The 9,593-nt window shown below is 46.8% G+C and overlaps 1 long non-coding RNA gene across 1 annotated transcript; it reads right to left on the reverse strand.

The window, feature by feature from the left end:
* Nucleotides 1-3,720: 3,720 nt before the first annotated feature.
* Nucleotides 3,721-8,254, reverse strand: LOC140537040 (uncharacterized). The gene is made up of 4 exons (XR_011977638.1): nucleotides 8,232-8,254; nucleotides 6,564-6,625; nucleotides 4,036-4,067; nucleotides 3,721-3,759 (listed from the first exon to the last, which is right to left on the reverse strand). It is a non-coding gene; the product is annotated as an uncharacterized lncRNA (long non-coding RNA).
* Between the last annotated feature and the right edge of the window lie 1,339 nt (nucleotides 8,255-9,593).

Below are 9,593 nucleotides of genomic sequence, written 5' to 3' on the forward strand. Positions count from 1 at the left end.
GGAAAGGCCCTGGGCTCCAGGGACCCTCCATGTCCATTATGTCGATCTCCTTTGCTGGTTCAGGATGCTGCTGCTGCTGCTGCTGCTGTTGGAGGAGCTCTTTCCCATGCTTCCTCTCAGGCTTTTTGGCCAGCCCTATGCAGGTTATGACTGGGCTGCCCTCTTTGGACTGAGTCTGTGTCTGAGTCGAGTGGCCTGAAAGGATTCATGGGTTTTAGTTTGATATTCTTTATCCATCCATAGAGAAGCATAGAACATAGCTAATATTTTCAGTGCCGTCCTGCATAATGCATATGACAAAGACACAGCCCTCCTCTATTAGTGCAGGCAGTGCTGTAGTTGCCATTGTTCAACATGATGACAGTAGATATGCTGAGAAAGGGCAATAGGAGCTATAATGAGGCTGAAAAACAAGAATAAGACCATTAGAGACATCAGTCAAACCTTGCCCGCCCAGCACCAGACCTCATATGGATGTTGGTTTTTGGGCTAAATCTGGTTTGGACTTCATTTAGGACAGAAAGGGATGTGTGTACAAACCCAAACTAGTCTTTCTGAATATAAGCACAATATAAGTCTTTTTAACAAGTATTTGCTGGGTGGGTGGGGTTACCAAAATCAACAGTGTGGAATATCATTATAAAGACTGAATGCGCTGGTGAGCTCATTCATCGCAAAGGGACTGGTAGGCCAAGAAAGCCCTCCTCTGCTGATGCCAGAACAACCCTCACTGTTTTTTCAGAATCCTCCAAAAATCCTCAAATGTCTGTCTGGTAGGTCAGACAGAGCCTTTTGGAGGCAGGTGTGTATTTTTCTATTACTTTTGACCATAATTTGCAGAGGCTACCCTGCAAGATGCAAAGCACAAAGCCTGAATGGCCAGATCACATTTGAATTAGGACCTGCAGAAGAACATAATAATAATAATAATAATAATAATAATTGGACTCATGTCTCCAACATCTCACCGCTTGTGTCCGACGTTTTCCTGCTCTCCTCCGTGCCGGTCTGGCCGCTCTTTTTTACCCGGACCAGCTTCTGGATCTTTTTCAGTGTGCCCTGTATCTCCACCTCGCTCTCACACTCGCCGCCCTGCAGGCCACATGCAGTTTGATCATCATAGCAGTAGAACGTGGTTAGTGAGGGTGATCAGGGTGAGGGTAAGTATGATATGGCCTATGGCTGGGCCCAGATGACTTCTTTCAGGCTTGGGTGATGGCCTGCCTCATCCCCTTCACTGTCCCCAGCTCCTGTGTTCAGGGTCATAGGGTCAAGGCTCTTTGATGCGATCCATGGAGGCAGATAGATACACAGCAGCTACACAGGACACCTTCAGAGGTCTTGTGTAGTCCATGCCACCACAGGTCAGAGGTGTTTTGGTGGCATGAGGTGGATCTATACAATATAAGTCATTAGTTTACATGTATTTTTACATAGCTAGTCAGTTCTGAGGTCAGCAGGTACTGACTGTGGTCTTCTACTAACATCTAGCTGACCAGTCAATGAACCAACTGGTGTTCGAAAGCTTGTGTAGGGTCTAACCAACACTCATTTGTTGAAATCTACAAAATCTACAAATGATACAGGCTGATCGACCCTTTATGGCCATCAAGAAACTGAGCCTCTGGCTGCATGACCATGCCTGGCATGCGCTAAAGGGATTTCACAGGCCACACAAAGCCATCTGTGCAGCGTTACTAATAATGAGCATGTGTGCAAGCACTGGCAGCACTGTTCAGCTGGCAGTTGGATTTAAGGCTTCTGTAAGTGGCTGGTGAGGTGAAATTTCTCACCGGCTCTTGTTGTTTGCTCTCGCAGGTCTCTCTGTTAGGATTCCAGGCCTCGAAATTGACCCCCTGTAAGACAAACACCCAGAGTTTGCAGAACAGACACGAGTTACTGTTTAATTTAGCCTAAATTACAATCGTGGAAGTGAGTGAGAAGCAAATGGGTGGTGCCGAAATGAGGTTTGCTCTCTCTCTTCGAGCAGAGGTGACTCGCCCGACACTGAAGGATTGCTAACACGGGGAAATTATGCTCAGTAGAATGGGCTGCATTAAGCAGATGGAGATTTTAATCAGGAAAAGATTATACCACACGGTGACACACGGTTTTCCGATCAGCCCGTTCATTTATCTAATGTTTGATGGAGTGTTTCTACTTGAGTGCTCAACGGATCATCTGCTCTGTGCAGGTCTACGGGACATTTTCGCCCCTCTCCCCTTGACCATCCGCCAGCTTTAGATGCAAAGATTCCTTATCGGCTGTAGAGATTTACTGATACTTTTAACTCATCACCTGTGGTGGTGTACCTGAACGGGGTGATCTTTTTCTCTTGTTTCTGACTTCATCTTCATTCCCTCTTCTTGACCCAAGGACTTTGGGATGTAGAGGTCTTCAGCCGCACCTAATGAGAAACGGCACAAATACATATACAGTCACAATAGCAGAATATCATGATGACCACCTGCCACCCTAATAGTGGGAATATCCACCCTTGCCTCGGATGACACTAGCAAGACGCCATGGCATGGACTGCTTTAGGTGATGGAAGGTGGAAGGTGTTCATTATAGAGGTTTGCTGATCCACTCTGTACCACTCGCCGGAGTCGTCCTTCCCTTCTGGCATCAATTGTCTATGGGGCACCACTGTTATGCCATTGGGAGGCACTCGCTCAATGTGGGAGACGTCCATAACTCAGCACACCCTCACTATGGCAGCTGTAGAACATCCCTAGAAGTTATAATGGTGTCCCAGATGCTACCACCCTTCGCCCGGTACCCTATTATCATACCGCTCCCACAAATAGGTCCTTTTTGAAGCTTATTATTTAATGCCACCGGGCAGTTATTTCCAGTCACAAGTCAAATCACACCAGGCTCCCATCTCTCAAAAATATGGAGAGCGAAATACACTGACACTAAGGCCTCCTGGGGCTCGTGAGTTCAAACCCCGAGTCATGCTGCTTTGCCATCAGCAGCCAGAGCCAGGGAGAGCACAAGCATGCTCTTTTCGGGTGGGTAGATGATAGATGCTTGTGTGGATAGATGATAGAGTGCATCTATCATCTACCCACCCAAAAAGAGCATGCTTGTGCTCTCCCTGGCTCTGGCTGCTGATGGCAAAGCAGCATGACTCGGGATGATAGATGCTCTCTCCCTTCATTCCTCATCACCCTTACTGTGACGCTGTTGGCTGATGTATCAGAGCTGGGGATCCGGCTCTTTCCTCTGAGCCTGCTGGTTGGTCGGAGGAGGCAAGTGATTGGATTGAGTCCTAGTGTGTGGGTGGGTTAATTGGCAGTATTGCACTATATTGAATTTAGTGAATGGTATCGGTCCTGTATTGTGGTGGGTACCGCATTGCCCGGTTCTTGTCAATACACAGCAATAGAGCATGGCTGGGTCAGTTTCCCTCACGATGCTGCTGGGAATGCCTCAAAGACACGGCTGCCGCAGTGTAATGAGCGTGTACTCTCATTGTGCAGCGAATCAGCCTCCCCACAAATCCCTCACAGAAGCAGCACCGGCATTAGAATTGCTTTTGTGTCGTCATTGGCCTAATCCAAAGAGACTATGAGGCACATGGCTTCTCAATTCATCATCGCATCACTCCCTGACCCGCCCTCCCCCTTCCCCCTAACCACCACACACATGTCCTGGTAGACCAATTACCTTCACTTTGATGGTTCTTGCTGTGAACAGACTCGTCTGTCTTCCTGGAGCATGGCCAGTAAGCGGTACTGGACGCTGCATTGTCTGTACAGAGACGGAAAAAGCCTTTATCTTAATAAAATATGTGGACACCAGAATTAATCACTGGCAACAGCAACTACAGCCAAGTGTAGGGTAGCAGGGGAGAGCCTCTTGGGAGGCTGGGCTTAATTTAGGAGGCCAGAAGTACAGTGATGAAGGACCTGGCTGCTGGTGAGCGGGAAATGCATGTAACTAAAGGTTTAGCCACAGTAAGAGTATTTACTATCCTAAATGAAGGATTTGCTCCAGGAAACACCGGTGCGGACGGATCGGACGTACCGTTGTCAGATGCTGCCACTGATGGCTGGGATCTGTTACATGACACAATAAAAAAAAAAGAAGAATTTTAGTGTTTGAGAAATGAAATCAGTTCCTCAAAATACAAAATGTGACAAAAGTATTGGGACACTTGCTCTTTCATTACTTTTTCTGAAATCAAGGCTATATAAAAGCTTATGCAGCTTTTGTTGGAGTAACTGTCTCTACTGTACAGGGAAGAAGGCTTTCTATTAGATTTTGGAGTGAGCATTTGGAGTGAGGATTTGATTGTATTCAGCAACAAAAGTGTTAGTAAGGTCAGGATGTTGGATGATGATCACCACCACACCTCATCATCCCCAACTCCCCAACTCATCCCAAAAGTACTGGATGGTGCGTCATCCATCATTCCAGAAAACACAGAACCACTGCTCCACAGCTCAGTGATGGGGGGGCTTTCTAGCCCTCTAGCCCAAACCTTGGCAATACTAAATTTACACATCTAACTTAGCAATGGATGCGACTTAAAGTAGCTGGGTGCATTCTTTAGAAGGGGTGTCCACAAACATTTGACATTTAGTGTATGTAAACACCCACTTAAAAACAAGGTGCCAAGGTTGTGTACCCGGGCAAAAGGGCCGACCAGCACTGCGGTGGAGCGATGTGGGGAGAGAGCGTCATCTACCCACCCTGGAGAGAGCAAGGCCAATTGTGCTCTCTCTGGGCTCCGGCTGCCGATGGCTAGCAGCATGACGGGGATAGTGTCAGCGCTTTATTCACTTCCCATCCGACCATGATAACCATGCCGTGACCTTTCCTGGAGGAACTCGCTCCAGTTGACAGTTTGGTGGTAATTCAGCATGGGCTGCTTTGCCAGGGGCACTCAGTTTCTGCGCTGTCCTTGCTTTTTTTGGGGATCAGGCTGAACAGAGCTTTAATCTCAACACTTGTCCTAATTAATCTAATCCTAATCCAGTGCTTTCTCTCTCTCTCTCTCTCTCTCTCTCTCTCTCTCTTTCTCTCTCTCTCGCTCTCTCTCTCGCTCTCTCTCTCGCTCTGTCCCATGTAAAAAGCTCAAAAGAGTACAGCACCATCACGGCCTGATGTCACAGGCTGAGATGGCTGCACCTACAGGAGATAGACGGGGTGGTGCACCACTAGCTGTTGGCATCTTGGGAAAGAAAGAAGTCTGTAATTGTTTATTATGAATTTTTATGGGGGGGGGGGGGTAAAAATGTAGTGACTGAGTATTCTTGTAGAATTTCTGGAAGTTGTAGGGCGCAGTGTCATATTTTGGGGGGCCGAAATCCCTGGTAGCCCCCCTGGCTTTATGCAAATGTCAATGAAGTACACTGATCAGATGTAAATTATCAATGATATTAATTATCTGGTTCCAGTGGCACTCGTCAAGGGAGGAATGTACATATTAGGCAGCAAGTGAACAGGACAAGCAGTGAACTGGCAAAAGGGTCATAGGTGACCGAGGCTCACTGATGATCATGGAGGCCCCACCTCACAACTTACAGGGCTCATTACAGGATCTGCTGCTAATGTCTTGGTGTGAGATCCCACAGGGCACTTTCAGAGGTCTTGTGAAACTGTGCCTTGAGGGGTCAGAGCTGTTTGGGTGGGACTACACAATAACAGTGTGAAGGCTGATCTGCATATGTAAATAATGCAGTAAAACCGGGAGGTTTTCATTTCCCTGTTTTTGTGATGTCAAACACCAATGCACTTACATATATCCCATCAATCCAGCCTGCAGCAGTGTAGTTCTGCCTATTCCTGGCGAGGTTATAAGGGATGTTTCAGGCCTGATTGCTTTTTGAATGCGGCACAATGCAGGGCAGCTAATCAGATGACTGCTAATTTACCTACATACCAGACGTGGAAACACCTAGAGTAACTTTATGTGTTTAATAATAATTAGAATGGATTAAGAGAGGTTAAATTAGGGCGTGTCAGTGTGTCTTTGCTATCATGGGTGTGTTTTTTTGGGCGTAACGTGCAATAAATCAATCAACATGTCGCTCGCCATTCCCTTTAAGAGCCAGGTAGGCAAAATAGGGCCCCAATTATGATTGCTCTAGCTAAAGTGGACTTTAGGGGCTAAAATTTAGGACCTTTAAAAGAATAACAAGCCCTGAGCAGGTTTCGGTTCAGAACTGACTGACCTACCCAGCACTTGTGTCCATTTAAATAACATTGGAATCACAGTACACATAAACAGATGTGTGTGTTTGGCCTGGGGTCGCTGGATTACATGCAAAAACGCAGCAAACCCTGTTTCCAAAAGAGCTTTGTTCAGCGGCCACAGCACAAACAGACAGCTGCAGAGGGGCTTAGCTCCTGCTGTGGTCGTAAAACACGCAGGCCGAAGTGTTACCCGCGACCAGGCTAAAAGCTTCCACTTAAAGAATTAGCTCCCTGAAGGTTAGCTGAACTTGGCGTTGCATTCCATGGACTGAACTGCGTCCAGCACTTTCACTCGGACTTAGCGCGAGGTAGCTGTAATAGGCTCGGACAGTGGAACCGACACAAGCACTTACTTTCTCTTTGCTTTCTTCGAATCGGCCTTGTTAAGCTGCGCTCTGGGCGTCTGGGGGCGATCCTGAAATGAGGGGGGAGGGGAGGACAAGACCTGTTACAGACTTTTTATGTGCTTTGACTTTATCTGAAATTAATTTAGGCCAAAATGTAAATTATGGGATGGCCCAATGTCCCTGTGTTGCCTTGCTGGTATACTGATATCACTTGCTCCCTCTGATATTGGGACCTGATCTGCAAATACAGGCCTCTTTTCCACTACAGGGTGGAGGGTCCCCGTTCTGGTGGCTTTGGCTCTTCCACACGGACACGGACTGGGCCTGGTTTTCTCAGCATCATTAGCTAACCATACTTGGGGCCACAGAACCATTCAGTGGGAGGGCTTAAAGGCGTGGGATCCGCTAATTGGCTCCATATTTGCGTTGCCTTTGTGCTACAGGATCCTTGGTCTTTAAATTTCCAGTACAGAAATGGTGGAGGCTCTACTAGTGTGGGGACTAGTACACTTTAGTGTTTCAGCGTTTTAGTTTAGCATAGTCGGCTAACATTGCTACCATGGCGCTAGCACAGCCTGGCTACCTTCTGCAGACATATTAGGTGACTATTTTAGACTAAATATCAATAATTATTAGACGGAAATGAATAAATAATCAAATGAAACAGTTGTAATTGATTAAAAATATATATTTAATTTAATTTAATTGACATTTTAAAATAGAAAAAAAAGAAAATGTTGGGCTTCAGTCTGTTTTTCCTGCTATCAGCTAATAGGTCTAATACCAAAGACTGGCCTGGCCTATAAAAATCATGAGGTAGATACGTAGCCATACTTTCCTGGCAGAGATATACAGACCCCAGCCTGTAAATAAAATCACTGCCTGCAGTAAATCTGTCCAGATCATTGGAGAATGGCGGCCTATAGCAGCTTACTCGTTTCAGTGGTTTGCCGTGTTGGACGTTGTTGAATGATGGGCGAATTCTTGCAGACAGAGCTTGCATTAAAGCTTGTTAGGATTCTTCTTCACAAATGCCTCCATACTTTAGACCTGATACATCGTTATTGCTAGCCTAATTTACCACACTCCCACCTGCAGCTCCTCTGCTGCAGCTTGCTGCTAAGCCCAACTAGGATTAAAACATGAATTTACGATTCCTATTATTGATGAATTCTTAATTAAAATATCATTATTGTGCATTTTTGTAAAATGTCTGTTTTGCATTAAAAAACTCGACCCCTCGACTTGAATAATCTCAGGCGACTGACGGGTCTCCGACTGATGATTTCTACCTTAGCCTTGTAGCTCCTTGTAGCTTTGGCCTGTACTTCCGGTGTCTTAACTAGGGTCTTAATTAGGGGACTCAGATCAAACCTCTGAATGTACCACTATCTGAAAGTGATGCAGTACGGTAATGGATGGTAGATGCTGCTCATTTTCCCAGTGAATGTGCCTCGGATGAAGCATGAGTACTAGTTCGCTCAATAGATTAATCATGCCTTGTGCAGATGGTAGACACTTATGCTTATTAATGTCCTCTCAGCAGTGTCACGATCCTTTTTCCATCCAGCACAAGCGCTCCTGGAACGTGACTCGCGCGTGAAATAGTGTGACTGCACGTGAACGCAGGCACTGAAGCGATCCGGATGCAGGAAGACCGGTGGGGGTGCTTACCAAAGCAATGCACGGCTCAGATCCGCCCCACTTGCCGCTGTCCACAAGACACTTCGGGCTGCACGGCCTCCTCCTGGGCACTGGACTCAGCTCACCATGCCCACCATGGCACCTCTGGGGTAGCTCATACAGGCTGTCTGTAGAGCCCTCCTGCAGCAGAAAGCAGAAAACGGTCACTGGCCACTTCATTAGAAACCCCTACACCTTATACTTCCACTCTCTGGCCACTTTATTAGAAACACCTACACATTGTGCTTCCACTCACTGGCCACTTTATTAGAAACCCCTACCTTGTGCTTCCACTCACTGGCCACTTTATTAGAAACCCCTTCCTGGTGCTTCCACTCACTGGCCACTTTATTAGAAACCCCTACCTGGTGCTTCCACTCGCTGGCCACTTTATTAGAAACCCCTACACCTTATACTTCCACTCTCTGGCCACTTTATTAGAAACACCTACACATTGTGCTTCCACTCACTGGCCACTTTATTAGAAACACCTACACATTGTGCTTCCACTCACTGGCCACTTTATTAGAAACCCCTACCTTCTGCTTCCACTCGCTGGCCACTTTATTAGAAACCCTGACATTATGCTTCCACTCACTGGCCACTTTATTAGAAACACCTACACATTGTGCTTCCACTCACTGGCCACTTTATTAGAAACACCTACACATTGTGCTTCCACTCACTGGCCACTTTATTAGAAACCCCTACCTTCTGCTTCCACTCGCTGGCCACTTTATTAGAAACCCTGACATTATGCTTCCACTCACTGGCCACTTTATTAGAAACCCCTACCTGGTGCCTCCACTCTCTGGCCACTTTATTAGAAACACCTACACATTGTGCTTCCACTCACTGGCCACTTTATTAGAAACCCCTACCTTCTGCTTCCACTCGCTGGCCACTTTATTAGAAACCCTGACATTATGCTTCCACTCACTGGCCACTTTATTAGAAACCCCTACCTGGTGCTTCCACTCACTGGCCACTTTATTAGAAACCCTGACATTATGCTTCCACTCGCTGGCCACTTTATTAGAAACCCTGACATTATGCTTCCACTCACTGGCCACTGCCACTGCCACTGTTGGGCCCTTGAGCAAGGCCCTTTACCCTCTCTGCTCCCCGGGCGCTGGAGTTGGCTGCCCACCGCTCTGGGTGTGTGTGTGTACTCACTGCCCCTAACACATGTGTGTGTGTGAGTGTGTGTTCACTACCAGATGGGTTAAATGCGGAGGACACATTTCGCTGTACAGTCCACACTGTACAGTGACAAGTACGTGCACCTTTAAACCTTTTTTACCTTTTTATTAGAAACCCCTACACAGAGTAAACAGAAACCAGGTTGGTTGA

Source organism: Salminus brasiliensis, chromosome 16, assembly GCF_030463535.1.
Source record: "Salminus brasiliensis chromosome 16, fSalBra1.hap2, whole genome shotgun sequence".
Taxonomy (NCBI): domain Eukaryota; kingdom Metazoa; phylum Chordata; class Actinopteri; order Characiformes; family Bryconidae; genus Salminus; species Salminus brasiliensis.